Source organism: Halichoerus grypus, chromosome 4, assembly GCF_964656455.1.
Source record: "Halichoerus grypus chromosome 4, mHalGry1.hap1.1, whole genome shotgun sequence".
NCBI classification, from domain to species: Eukaryota; Metazoa; Chordata; class Mammalia; order Carnivora; family Phocidae; genus Halichoerus; species Halichoerus grypus.
In genome coordinates, this window is record NC_135715.1 from 185,896,492 (window position 1) to 185,909,734 (window position 13,243).

Genomic DNA, 13,243 nt, shown 5'->3' on the forward strand with positions numbered 1-13,243 from the left:
AAGCCGAGCCCTCTCCGGACATACTGCTCCGTCCCTCCTGTCCCTAAAGCCAAGGCCTGCGGCCCTTGTGCGCAGTTGGGTACATTTGTGTGCAAAGTTGACCACCTGGCCCGCGCGCCTCCGCTCTTCGGGAAGCGCGTTTGGTGCCCCATGTCCCTGCCCTGGCTGCGCGTTGTGCGGCGCTCAGATGGGTGCAGTGTTTGCCGAGCCAGAGCCGGGCCGCCCCGGCCTCCGGCTCGCAGAAGGGCCTCACATTTCCCCTAAAGGGCAGGAGGCGCAGTCGGGGAGGGAGGAGGCCTGGCCTGGCCGACCTCACTGCGGGGGGGAACCCAGGCGCGCACCGGACCAGGCAGAGCTGGGAGACACCGAGTGTCCACCGCGTGCAGGCGGCCCCCGCCCCCACGGGAAACCGGGCACACTCGTCGCAGCAAGCGCCAGAGCGCGGGGGACTCCTCTGGGCCGGGAGCCCCCTCCGCAACATCAGGAAGGAAGGGGAGCTAGGCGGGAAAGGGGGTGGTGTTCTAGGGAGTGAGAGCAGGCACGGGATCCTCACGGGCCGCGTGGGCACTGTGTGCCCGCAGCCCCATCCTGTCCACACTGCCGGATCCAGTCGGCCCCCGCGGAGCTCCGTTCGGTTTGGTCTCTGGGGAACGGTGGCATTGCGCCCCCGGGGAGCCTCTCGGCTGTTACTCGGCCATGTTGGCGGGAAAAGCGGAGGAAACACTGTGTTTGCTTCTGAGTGAGGCTTGCTGAGCCCTACCACAGAAGGCAGACTCGCAGGGTGGCCTCCAGCCCGGGGTATGGGGGTGAGGGGGGCGTCTGGGCAGAGGAAGCAGTTCTGCATTAAGCGGGTGTCTGGCTGTGGGGGGAGGTTGGAGTCCGTGGCTGGCCCCTCCCCGCAGCCGGACAGGAGGCGGCCTCACGTGGCTAAAGATCAAGAGGTAGGGGTGGGAGGAGGAGGAAGGATAAGGAACCATCCAGATCCAGGGAGGCCCAGGGCGCACTCTCTGTGGGGGTAGGAGGGAGTGCCGGCTCCTTTCCTCCTTCCCTGGTGCCTTATCTTGTTTTCTCAGCAGTCATGGGGGAGCCTGACCACCCTGAAAGGGTGACTGGAAGCAGGACGGAATCCAGGCCCCCCAATGGTGGCATCCTGGCTTCTCCTTTCTTCTCACCACACCCTGCAAAGGGGTGCAAGTCGAGTTCAAGGTCTTAGGCAATAGGAGTGGTTCAAATGGCAAACCACAGTTCTTACCAGTCCTACCTGGCCGGGGTTGGCAGTGGGGACAGCAGGTTGGAAAGAGAATCTGTCCGCTGGCACCAGCACTCAGCTGTGCCTTTGTCCCCAGCTGTCTTGTCCACCATTTGCCCTTCATTCTCCCTGCTCTTGACCAGGCTCAGAATCTTAATCCCAGGCGTCAACCGTTATCCCTCAGTTCTCTCATCTATAAAATGGGGATATGAAGGGTGTCCGTGGGTTAGATGAATGTATATGTGTTTAATATATGTAAAGAGCCTGGCCTATAGCAAATACTAAACAAACATTTGCTATCATTATTTAAAGTTAAGTGACTTGTCTAAGGTCCCACAGTAAGTGGCTAAGTTTTGATTCCAGCCCAGGTCACCTGGTTTCAGAGCTGTGCAAGCCCAATTTTGCACTAGCAGAATTGGGAAACGGTACCCATGTACATAGCTCATCTGCAAAGTAGGGGAAATCATAGGTGTTGGGGGTAGGAGACATTTTTCTAGGGAAGGGCCCACATTCATAATAGTGATGTCTGACCTAGTTCCCACTTTGTGGCTGTTACAATTGGTATATGGCTTTTTTAAATTACATATGTTAATCGAGAAATTTATGACAAGCCGATAATTACCTTGATGGTAGAAAACTCCAGGTCCTTCCAGCAGTAATGCAAATCCTAGGACATTTCATTTCATGTTTATTGACTTGTTTTTTGCCCGGCCTTGCGGCAGATGCTGTGGGGGCAGGGAGAGCATTCTTAGGAGGCACAGAACTCACTTCACTGCCTTCTTGTGACAATATCTATGTCTCTGTAATGGTGATATCTTTAAGTGCCAACAAGACTAGTTTAATTAACTAGCCATTAATAGCTGATGGGCAGACCCAGATGGTCCCATGATCTTCTTGCCTCTCTAAAACCAGCTGGCTGAATGAGGGTGGGACTTGTTCTAACCAATGGAATAAGGCAAAGGTGACGGGATGGCTATGGTCATGTGCATCTGATTACATTATATGAGATTGCAATGACCGTCTTGCTCCGATACCTCCCCTCACTGGCTTTGAAGAAGCAAGCTGGGGGCGCCTGGGTGGCTCAGTCATTAGGCCTCTCTGCCTTCGGCTCAGGTCATGATCCCAGGGTCCTGGGATCGAGCCCCGTGTCTGGCTCCTTGCTCGGCGGGAAGCCTCCTTCTCCCTCTCCCACTCCCCCTGCTTGTGTTCCCTCTCTGGCTGTCTCTCTCTCTCTCTCAAATAAATATTAAAGAAGAAGAAGAAGAGAAGGAAGCCGCCGTGTTGTGCCCAGCCTATAGAGAGGGTGGGATACTGAGATACCAGCTGACACAGGCGAGAAACTGAGGCCTCTGCCCAACAGCTTGCAAGGAACTGAACCCTGCCGTCGACCACTGGAGCTTGCAAGCAGATCCTGCCCCAGTCAGGCCTCAGATCGAAGTCCAGCAGAAGATCCAGTTAACCCTTGCCCAGACTTCCAGGGAGAAACTGCGAGCTAATACATGTGTATTGTGTTGAGATATTACATCTGATGTATTGTTATGCAAGAGCAGAGCACTAATGCAGAATCTGTTAGGGGAAAGGTCCTGCAAGGGACTATGAAGGGATGTGGAAAAAGTGTAAGGGATTCCGCACTTAAGGAGCTCCCAGGCAGCCCAGGTGAGAAAGGAAACATGGCATGGTTTCACTCTGACAAAAGGAAAGTCATGTTTCTGAAGAAGCCACTTGGCTCCTGAGTCTAAGAATTTGTCACATGGACTCTAGAGTCTACCTGCAGCTCAAGATCCCCCCCTCATTCTGCCTCCCTTCCTGCCTGGCCTCTTGCCACATCACTGCCCTCTTTCTGGACTGCTCTACTCCCTTCTCTGCTCACTGACTCTTCCATTTCAAGGACCAGCTTGACCTGTGGCCTCTTTTAGGAAGCTTTCTTTAATTCCCTGGCAGAATTAACCACTTCCTTTTGATTTCCCAAATGTTTGTTATCAAAGGCATCATCTTGTATTATTCGTTTCTGATTTTTTTTTTACTGAGCACCTACTAAGTGCTAGGCCTCCTGTTAGGTGCAAGAGATACTGTTAAATAGAATACAGAGCTGTCCTTGGGGCCTCAGGCCTGGTGGTGGCGGTACCCGTCCCAGGCCCATCCTTTCCTGCACACAGGCCAGGCCCCACCTCTGCATCCGTGGCGCTCAGCAAACACGGCCGCCGTCTTCGTGTCGATTAAGGCTCTGCAGGCTTTCCTCTGGTATCTCATGAGGGGTTCCTGGCCTCGTGGCAGGCTTTTTGGGGAGTGAGTCAACTGTCAAATACGCTCCCAAGTAGCTGAATCAGTTGGCAATTATGATGTAGTGATGTCCATGGGACCTCCACATTCAACATGTTGACAGCAAATGTCAGCAGAGATGGACTTAGTTTACCTGTAATTGATATAGGGCTTTGGGGGCTGTTATTAATACATTCAGTGGCATTTTAAGGTTGTTCGAGGCTCCACAGTGTGGGGAGATTGTGATTTCCTGTGCCGGTGATAGGAGATGTATGCATCTAACTTATCTAAAAATTGAAGGACGTTAGCAGCACGTTAGAAAGAAAGGAGGCCAAGACATGGCCTTATTAGTCCTTGTGGCCTGGCACCTCAGCTAGGAGTTTATAAAATGGGATTTTCAATTCCCTTATAACCTGTGGCAGCCCTAACTGACACGACTTCGAAGGCCGCTGCCCATGCTGTCAGGTGGGGTTTGGAAATGTCTGAGGGCCCCGGAGGGCACAGACTGGCATTTGGCTGTTGCCAGGGGAGCGGCCGCTCCATCCTTTCACTGTGCCCCCCCCCCCAAAATTCCCAACCAATCCTAGGCAAATGTTTGGTCCCTTGTTTTCCATTTCCTGGAGAGTCTCCTTCCCCAAGCATCCTGGCCCTACGGGAGGGAAGGGATCGTACCCCCAGGCCCCCATCAGTGGGGTCTAGCAGCCCATCCTGGGGCTGCCCTCCAGATCCTGCATCTTGCTGTATATCTGATGGATTTCTCTGGCTCTGGCCCATCTTGCACCTGGGGCCTCCATTATCTCTGCCTAGAATTTCCAAGCCACTCCCCCAATCCTCCAGTGGGAACTCCCACCCCACCTCCAGACATAGACCAGGGCTTCTAGGGGTCCTTTTTTGGAGTATGATGAGCTTCCTGGAATCTGACCAGAGTTCTGCTTCATTCCCTGGAACTTGTTTACTGTGGACTGTGGCCTCTCCCGGGGGTGGTGGTGAGCCTTCTCCCCAGTGATGAGGAGCCAGCCTCTTGTTTGTTTCCTCACTGCCCCGGTTTGCCCTCCTTCCCTCCTGGGCAGAGCGGATGACTCCCCTTTAATTTCAGCTGTAGGGGAAAAAGTCTCAGGAATGGCCTAAAAAGCTGCCCCTCAGCCCCATAATCTAAAAGACCCTCCCGTGAACGGTGCCCCTTCTAGACTGTCCCCTCCCCCAGCCTCCCTAGAGCTGGACCATTTTTAGGGTCCTATCTTCATACCCATTTTTCTGCTTCATCCATGGAGTTTGGTGACCCGAGTTCTGGTCTGAAGTCTTGGCTGAGGGCTTGGCGTCTTGACTGAGGGCCTGGCATGCTTTGACTCCCCTCTCAGACTTGGCACAAGGTTCTAGAAGGACTGCCTGCTGCTGCACTCTGTGTGTGCCCAGCCCCAAACCCCACTCCCAGGACGTCACTCCACTGAGGCCACACTGAAGACATCTCTCCAGGCTCTGGTCTCTTCCTCAATCAAACAGTTCTGCCCCAGGCAGTTTCCAGCTGATGGTGTGGGATTAATAAACACAGCAGGAAGTCTTTGTTCTTAAAAAAGAAAGAAAGTTCTCTTTAAAAAAAAAAATAGTTATGCACATAACAAAACATTCAAAAAGCCAAAAAAAAAAAAAAATTCTCTCCAATACCCGTGTTCTTCAGTTCCATTCTGTACAGGTAACTATTTTTGGTGTTTCTTGTTTCTTCCAGACATTTCTAAGCCCTCACCCCGCCTCGCACCCCATCCCCACCACGGAACAAAAAGCCCTGATTTGGAGTGTTTGCCAATTTTCATGGTGTAAATACTCCCACCATGGCTGATTTCAAGCTACCAACATGATGTCCGTGAACGTGGAGTTAAGAAATAGGCAGGATCAGCTAGGGATGGGAACCGGCTCCAGCTCTCCATGGTAAAATTACGTGTATATCATTAAACACACAGCCAGACACACACAAATGGAATCATAGGACACCTTCACTTTCCCTCTTACATTGTACTGAACCAACTTCCCGGGAAGATGAAGCCAAGTAGAGCAAGCACCACCGTGGAGCGGATCTATCGACCCATCTGTTCCTCAGAGAAGACGATAGATGGGGAGCGTCTGTCATTGAGAAGCGTGAGGCAGAAAAATACGAAGGGGCATCAGGTAAACCACAGGGTAAGAGCTTTTAAGAACCTAATGAGTGAGGGGCGCCTGGGTGGCTCAGTCGTTAAGCATCTGCCTTTGGCTCAGATCATGATCCAGGGTCCTGGGATCGAGCCCCGCATGGGGCTCCCTCTCCCACTCCCCTTCTTGTGTTCCCTCTCTCACTGTGTCTCTCTGTGTCAAATAAATAAGTAAAATCTTAAAAAGAAAAAAAAAGAACCTAATGAGTGAGGTGTCATTTTCGAAGAATAAAAACTTCGGTTTGAATAAATCTTGAAGAAACAACATCTTAACTTCTAATCAAGTATTTAGGAGTTAAATGAACCCTTCATTCAGGACAGGATTTAAACGGTTCTGCCAGAAACAAACAACAACAACAAAACAAAAACAAAAACAAAATGTTTCACCTAGCTCCTTTTAAAAACTTCAAATGATTGATCCAATTTCCCAGCTAGAGAGAACGGAGGAATCTAAAAACCCGGAGAGAGGAGCCAAATGAGGGGCGTCCCATGCAGGCGTGTGACCTTGGGCTTCCTCGGTGTTCTTCAGAAGCTGTGGACATCCCAGCCCTGACATCCGCCAAATGACTCACTTTGGTGGCTGCCCACAACTCCCTCTGAGCGCCGTTAGGAAACATTTATTTTATTTTGTCTTTTGGGGTTTTTTTAAAAGATTTTATTTATTTATTTGACAGAGAGAGAGAGACAGCCAGAGAGGGAACACAAGCAGGGGGAGTGGGAGAGGGAGAAGCAGGCTTGCCGCAGAGCAGGGAGCCCGATGCGGGGCTCGATCCCAGGACCCCGGATCAAGACCTGAGCTGGAGGCAGACGCTTAACAACTGAGCCACCCAGGCGCCCCAAAACATTTGTTTTTTGAAACCAAGCCCTTGAGAAGGGATTTCAACTCCCTGGGTTTCTGAGTGACTTCCTCTGTGGCTGGCTTGTCCCTCTGCCTCCTGGCACCTCTTGTCAAGCATTTTGAGCTTCCAGCAGTCTTTGTCAGAAAGACGATAATTAGGGCTGGTGTCCACCTGGGCTCCACTGGTCGGGGTTATTCTCTGGAAAGCTGCAGTTGAAATGGAGTTTTGTATACTTCAGAGCACAGAAGGTAACCTTCGGGATCCAAACGGGCATCATGCCATGCTGGCCTCTGTGAGGGCCGCTCCCTAAATCCCAGGAATAGAGAAGGGGATCCATGTTGAGCATTAGAACCACAAACTATTAGTTTATGGGAAAGGAATAGCTTCTAAAGGATCCATCTTATGCCCAGAACTGAGCAAATGCTAAGACATACAAGTGTATAAGGATCCCTGGATGTAGCGGCCCCAGCCGCTGTGCAGCAGGAAGTTATGGATGTCCCCCCCCAGCAGCATTGGGGTTTCCTTTGAAGCATGTGGCTGAACCCCTTGGGAAGCAATCCTTCAGGCCCCATCTTTTCCAGGGATGTATCTCAGGCAAAGCCATTGCTAATGGGATTATGGGAATCTATAAATGGCTATGTACAGCTGAGAGGAATAGACAAAGTTCGGGAGACTGTGAGGTTGGAACAAGATGGCAGAGAACTGTCTTCTGCTCACCATCCATCCATGAGGACAAGGCTGTCTCAGTTTGTTTAGGGACCAGCGGGAGGAGACCTGGATCATTATGAGGGCCAGACAACTCAGAGATGGCTTCCCTGTGTTGAGGGAGCTCAAGATGGCTAGCCCACCACTTTAACTGGATCAGGGGCGGTGCGGAGAGGGGTGTAAAAACTTAGAACCCAAGATTTGGTGTCTAAAAGCCACAGGCTGCTAAAGAAAAGAGGCTTGCTGTGGGAAGAAAGGTCACAGTCTTTGGATTTAGTCCTCCATGTGGCCGTGTTCTAAGATATGGGTTATTTAGCTCATGGGCAGGTATGTTTCAGAACACCCTTGGGGACAGGAAAAATATACGGTCATTTATTTCTGGGGAGTTCAGGACTGAGGAATTCTCAAGTGGATTTACTCATGTCTCCAGGGCTAGACTTGCATCATTCACTCAGGCCGAGGGCTGGTAAAGCAGAAGACGTCGTTCCTCTCAGTAGACAATCTCTGCACATTCCACCGCCTTCTGCAGGGAGAGCAGAGAGTTTCTTCCAGGGCTGGCCCAAATGAAACTCAGCGTGGGCAGAGGGCTGGCGGGAGTGGGGAACTCAACAGAGAATCAGGGGGGCCAGCTTGAAGGACCACGCAGAGCACAGGGGGTCCTGCATGGGTTTGTCATTCAGGATCAAGATGGAGGAAAAGTCAATGCTGCATCACATTCAAGACGACTGGGGACAGAACAGAGTGACTGGAAAATAGGTAAGGAAAATAAATCTGAAAAAATAGTAAATCTGAAAATACCAGATGCTGAGGATATGTGGGAAATGGGTATTTTTAAACACTGCTGCTGACGGTATTACCGAATGGCAACACTGTGTAAGCTGAAGGTGTAGGTATCCCAGACCCAGCATGCGCTCCCGGCTGCATCCTTACCAGAGGTCTTTAGCACAGGTGTTCTGGAAAACAAGCACAAAGATATTTTCTCTTTACAAAGATATTTCTTGAAGCACTGTTTGTAATAGCACAAAAAGTGAAAACAATCTGTCTCCCGGCAAAAGAAAGGACAAAATGAACTCTAACTTGCTCATGGGAGGTATTCTACATTGTAGTTAAAATGAATGAACTAGGTCTTCATGTATCAACATGTAGAATGTCAAAAACATATTGCCTTAGAAAAGCAGGTTGCAAATACAGTACGCACAGTGATTCCTTTTACTTAAAGTTTCAAAACACATTTAAAAAATGGTACTGTTCTCTTCAAAAATGCATTTGGGAGGGGGGCCCCCTGGGTGGTGCAGTCAGTTGAGCGTCCAGCTCCTGGTTTCAGCTCAGGTCATGATCTCAGAGTCTTGAGATCAAGCCCCGCGTTGGGCTCTGAGCTCAGCGGGGAGTCTGCTGAAGTTACTCTGTCCCTCTGCCCCTCCCCATGCTCACTCGCTCTCCCTCGCTCTCTCAATGAATAAATAAATCTTTTTTTAAAATTTTTATTTATTTATTTATTTATTTGACACAGAGAGCATGAGTGAGGGGGAGTGGCAGGGAGAGGGAGAAACAGGCTCCCCGCTGAGCAGGGAGCCCAGTGTGGAACTCGATCCCAAGACCCTGGGATCATGGACCTGAGCCAACAGCAGATGCTTAATTGACTGAACCACCCAGGCGCCCCTCAAGTGAATAAATAAATCTCTAAAAATTTTAAAAAGTAAAGAATTATAATTCATTTAGGGGTGCTTGGCTGGCTCAGTTGGTAGAGCATGGGACTCTTGATCTCGGCGTTGTAAATTCCAGCCCCACACTGGGTGTAGAGATTACTTGAAAATAAAATCTTTAACAACAACAACAACAAAATGCATTTATAATATGTAGCAAATAACAGAAACATACACGGGGGTCATTTTCACCCCCCTCAGGGAAGGGGTTACCTCTGAGGAGAGAAGGAAGGAAAAGCCACACAGGGCTTCAGCTATTTTTGTAGAGCTTTATTTCTTAAAAAAAATAATATGAAGAAAATAAGGCAAACATCTGTCTAATCTCAGTGTCTATCTTCCGATGTCCCTCCATATTACATTTTATACTTGTGGTAGGCTGAATAATGGCCCCAAAGATGTCCCTCTGTGTCCTAATCTGCGGAATCCACGCATACTCTACCTCATGTGGTAAGAGGGACTTTGCAAGTATGAGTAAATTAAGGATCTTGAAAGAGGGAGATTATCCTGAATTATCCTGGGCCCAATGTAATCACCAGGTCCTAATAAGAGGGAGGCAGGAGGGTCAGTCAGAGAGAAGAGATGGGACGGTGGAGACAGAGGTTGGAGGGATGTGCTTTGAAGATGTAAGAAGGGGCTACTAGCCAAGGAATGCAAACAGCCCCTAAAGGCCAGAAAAGGCTAGAAAACAGATTCTTCCCTGAAGCTGCAGAAGAAATGCAGCCCTGTCAGCATCTTGGTTTTGGACTCTGACCCCCAGAACTATAAGAGAATAAATCTGTGTTGATTTCAGCCACTAAATGCATGATAACTTGGCAGAGTAGCAATGGAAAACGAATACAGGACTTTTTGGTGAATGCTTCGCAATGCAAAAGTTTGTTTGCTTTTCTTTTATGATAGTAAGTTAGAAGAAAGGTAGTAAAGCCTAAATCCCTTCTTCCTGTACCTCCTCCTTCAGAGGAGGTTGAGCTATTCAGGAATGCTCCTCATCCCCCAGCCTCTACATTTAGGAGACTGAGCTGTGTGCCCATCTCAGTTAGGCCCTGGAGTTTCTGGAAGCCCTAGCTGTCAGAACATGTCCAGAGCAGTGGGGTGAGCCACACCCCAGGAGAACTTCAGGAGCTGGTTCCTCCCTCCGTGGAAGGTAAAGCTGCCAGAAGCCCACAGACATCTGAGGTGCCTTCACCCCTCGACTTGGGTCAGTGCCCTCCCCGGGGGGGTTCAGCAGGGGGATACAGCTAAGATCTGATGGGGGCAGGTGTGAAGTCTGGCCAAGGAGACATTTGTTGAAGAAGTTGACTGGAAGAGAGACTGAGAGGAGAGGGGGTTAAAGGCATGTAATGATCCAGAAAGACTTGTTTTCAGGAAAAGAAACACCTGGGTATATCTGTGTGTGTGTGTGCATGTGGGTGGGGGTGGGGGGAGAGAAGCTGGAGTGGGGAGTTGGGGGGTAGTGGAGGCCAAAGGCTGTGGGGGAGGCTGAAGGGTCCAGAACGTGGCACAGGCAGAGGAGAGGTCTTGGGTGGGAGGAATTGGTTCTTCTTTTTCCAGATCTGGAAACTAGGTGGGAAATACATGGACAAGAGTCTGGAAGGACATGACACCCCGCCCACCTAGAGTCAGTGTGGGGTGGGAGTGGGGGGACAAGGGAGGGTCAAGAGGCTTCACTCCATCTGGGTCTCTTGAATTGTTCTATAGTAAAGGTGCATTCCTGCACTACTTGTGAAATTAAAAATAAACTTAAAATTAGACCTTATGAACATCACAGACAGTTGTTCACAGAAGGGGCAGACAGGTGTAGGATTCACTGACGGGGTACCCTGGGGTGTCCGGATTTGACCAAGTGTAGGGGGCACCTAGGGGGAAAACGCTGAAGGAGTAAAGGGAACGTCTGACAAGCCTTGAAGGTGGCAAGACCCCGAGGCCAGAGCAAGGCCCCTGCCGGAGAGGAACCGGCAGCTGAGGAGATGCCCATCTGATGCTTCAGGGTCTCTGGGAGGCATTTTAAAAGCACAGACTCCACTCCCAGCCTCACCCCGATGCTGAGTCAGGAAGTCTGCCGGGGGGGCGGGGGGGGGCTCTGGAAATCTCATTTGTTTCAAGTTCCCCAGAAGTATCTGATGAGTAACCAGGTGATGGTCCACCTCTGTAAGGGTTCTGCAGGGGACACAGGCTAGGGGACTGCCACGAGGGGAGAGCTCCAGGCTTTACACAAAGCGGAGGAAAGGTGTTGGCCGGAGCTCTTATAAACAAAAAGTCCACTAGAATAAACTGGAGGTTCTTTTTTTCTTTTTTCTTTTTGACACAGAAAGAGAGAGTACAAGCAGGGGGGGCGGTAGAGGGAGAAGCAGGCTCCCCGCTGAGCAGGGAGCCCGACATGGGGCTCCATCCCAGAACCCCAGGATCATGACTTGAGCCAAAGTCACTCAACCGACTGAGCCACCCAGGAGTCCCTAAACTGGAGGCTCTAAATGCCGTGGTTTTTCATTGGCTGAGTTATGGCAGCCTCTCATTGGCTGGGCTGTTGCTGGGCAAGGAGACAATCCTTCCTCCTCCTGGGGGTAGTAAAGCATAGGGTGCTTCCTGTTGGGAAGGCAAGGTTCTGTCTGTTCCTGCTGGGCTCTGTGATCGAGGACTTGGGGTAGGGTGGGAGAGCTCCCAGTTCTAGCCCAATGACTCCATTTTATTTATTTATCTATTTATTTATTTATTTCAGTTATTTATTTATTTACTTACTCATTTATTTTAAGTAATTTCTGCTTCCAAAGTGGGGCTTTGACTCAGGAACCCAAGATCAAGAGTCACACACTCCACTGACTGAGCCAGCTGGGCATCCCCAACCAATTCCATTTTAAATGAGGTTTCCTTTATTCAATTTCTCAGGGAAAATCTGCTCTCATGGCCACCTTGAGTATGCAGCTATCCTGCAGGGGTGAGGATTGCTGGAGAGTCCAGAGCCACATTAAGGAGCTCTGTCAGCTCATAGAGGATGGTTCAGGTGATGTGACAACTTTTCTATAAAACAGTATTCTCCAGGTCGATTTTCCTTTCCAAGAGACCTTCACCCTGGAAGGACTGGGACAGCCCCTCACCATGGCAAGAGCAGGTGGGTGATGGGGGAGTCACGTGGACCCTGATGCAATCTGTTGACACCATCTCCTCCTATAAAGGACTTCTCACCCCAGACACATGGCTCAGCATCATGGCTCTCATTACCTGTAATCTAACCTGCAAGCTCCTTCCCAAAAGCTTCCCTCCTGCTTTCCTGCCAACTTCTCTCCACACAGTGTCCTTACCCATCTCCACAACCTCACTCAACCCAAGGTGCCACACACTCAGAATGAAAAACTGAAGAAGAAGACCCTTCCATGGGCCACAGGGCCAGGGAGGGGCTGAGTTAACCCTCAGACTCACCCTAGCTCAAAATATTTCTTTTCTTTTCTTTCCTTAGATTTTATTTTAAGTAACCTCTGCACCCAGTGTGGGACCTGAACTCACAACCCCGGAGATCAAGAGTTGCATACTCCACCGAGTGGGCCAGCCAGGCACCCCAGAATATCCAGAATATTTCTTATTAACTGCATTTTTTATTAAGGTAGTAAAATACAAAATAACATTCTGGCATAGTGTGTTCAGAACTTAAATAAATATAATATAAACAGCACCGTTGGGGCACCTGGGTGGCTCAGTCTGGTAAGCATCCAACCCTTTTTTTTTTTTAAGATTTTTTATTTGACAGACGGAGAGCGCGTAAGAGAGCATGCATAAGCAGGGGGAGCGACAGGCAGAGGGAGAGGGAGAAGCAGGCTCCCCGCTGAGCAAGGAGCCTGACTTCTGCTCTATCCCAGGATCCTGGGATCATGACGGAGACGCTTAACCAACTGAGCCACCCAGGCAACCCAAGCATCCGACTCTTGATTTTGGCTCAGGTCTGATCTCAGGGTCATGGGTCGAGCCCCAAATAGGGCTTTGTGCTCGTCATGGAGTCTACTTAAGATTCTCTCTCCCTCTGCCTTTTCCCCTCCCACTCGTGGTCTCTCTCTCAAATAAATAAATCTTCAAAACAAAACAAAACAGGGGCGCCTGGGTGGCTCAGTTGTTAAGCGTCTGCCTTCGGCTCAGGTCATGATCCCAGGGTCCTGGGATCGAGCCCCGCATCGGGCTCCCTGCTCAGCGGGAAGCCTGCTTCTCCCTCTCCCACTCCCCCTGCTTGTGTTCCCTCTCTCACTGTCTCTCTCTCTGTCAAATAAATAAATAAAATCTTAAAAAACAAAACAAAACAAAACAAAAACCTACAAAAAACAGGCCGGG

General features: G+C 50.1%; 1 long non-coding RNA gene across 9 annotated transcripts in view; it reads right to left on the minus strand.

Moving 5' to 3' along the window:
• Positions 1 to 6,296: 6,296 nt before the first annotated feature.
• LOC118520953 (uncharacterized) overlaps positions 6,297 to 13,243 on the minus strand; it is a 35,985-nt gene continuing 29,038 nt past the window's right edge. For 3 of the 9 annotated variants that reach the window (XR_013447428.1, XR_013447426.1, XR_013447423.1), the window contains 3 exons: positions 8,090 to 8,185; positions 7,651 to 7,755; positions 6,299 to 6,833 (listed from right to left, as the gene is read on the minus strand). This is a non-coding gene — a long non-coding RNA (uncharacterized LOC118520953). Of the gene's footprint in view, positions 6,834 to 7,650; positions 7,978 to 8,089; positions 8,186 to 13,243 lie in introns of all 9 variants that reach the window. The other 6 variants (XR_004909891.2, XR_004909890.2, XR_013447422.1 and 3 more) reach the window with 5 other exon arrangements.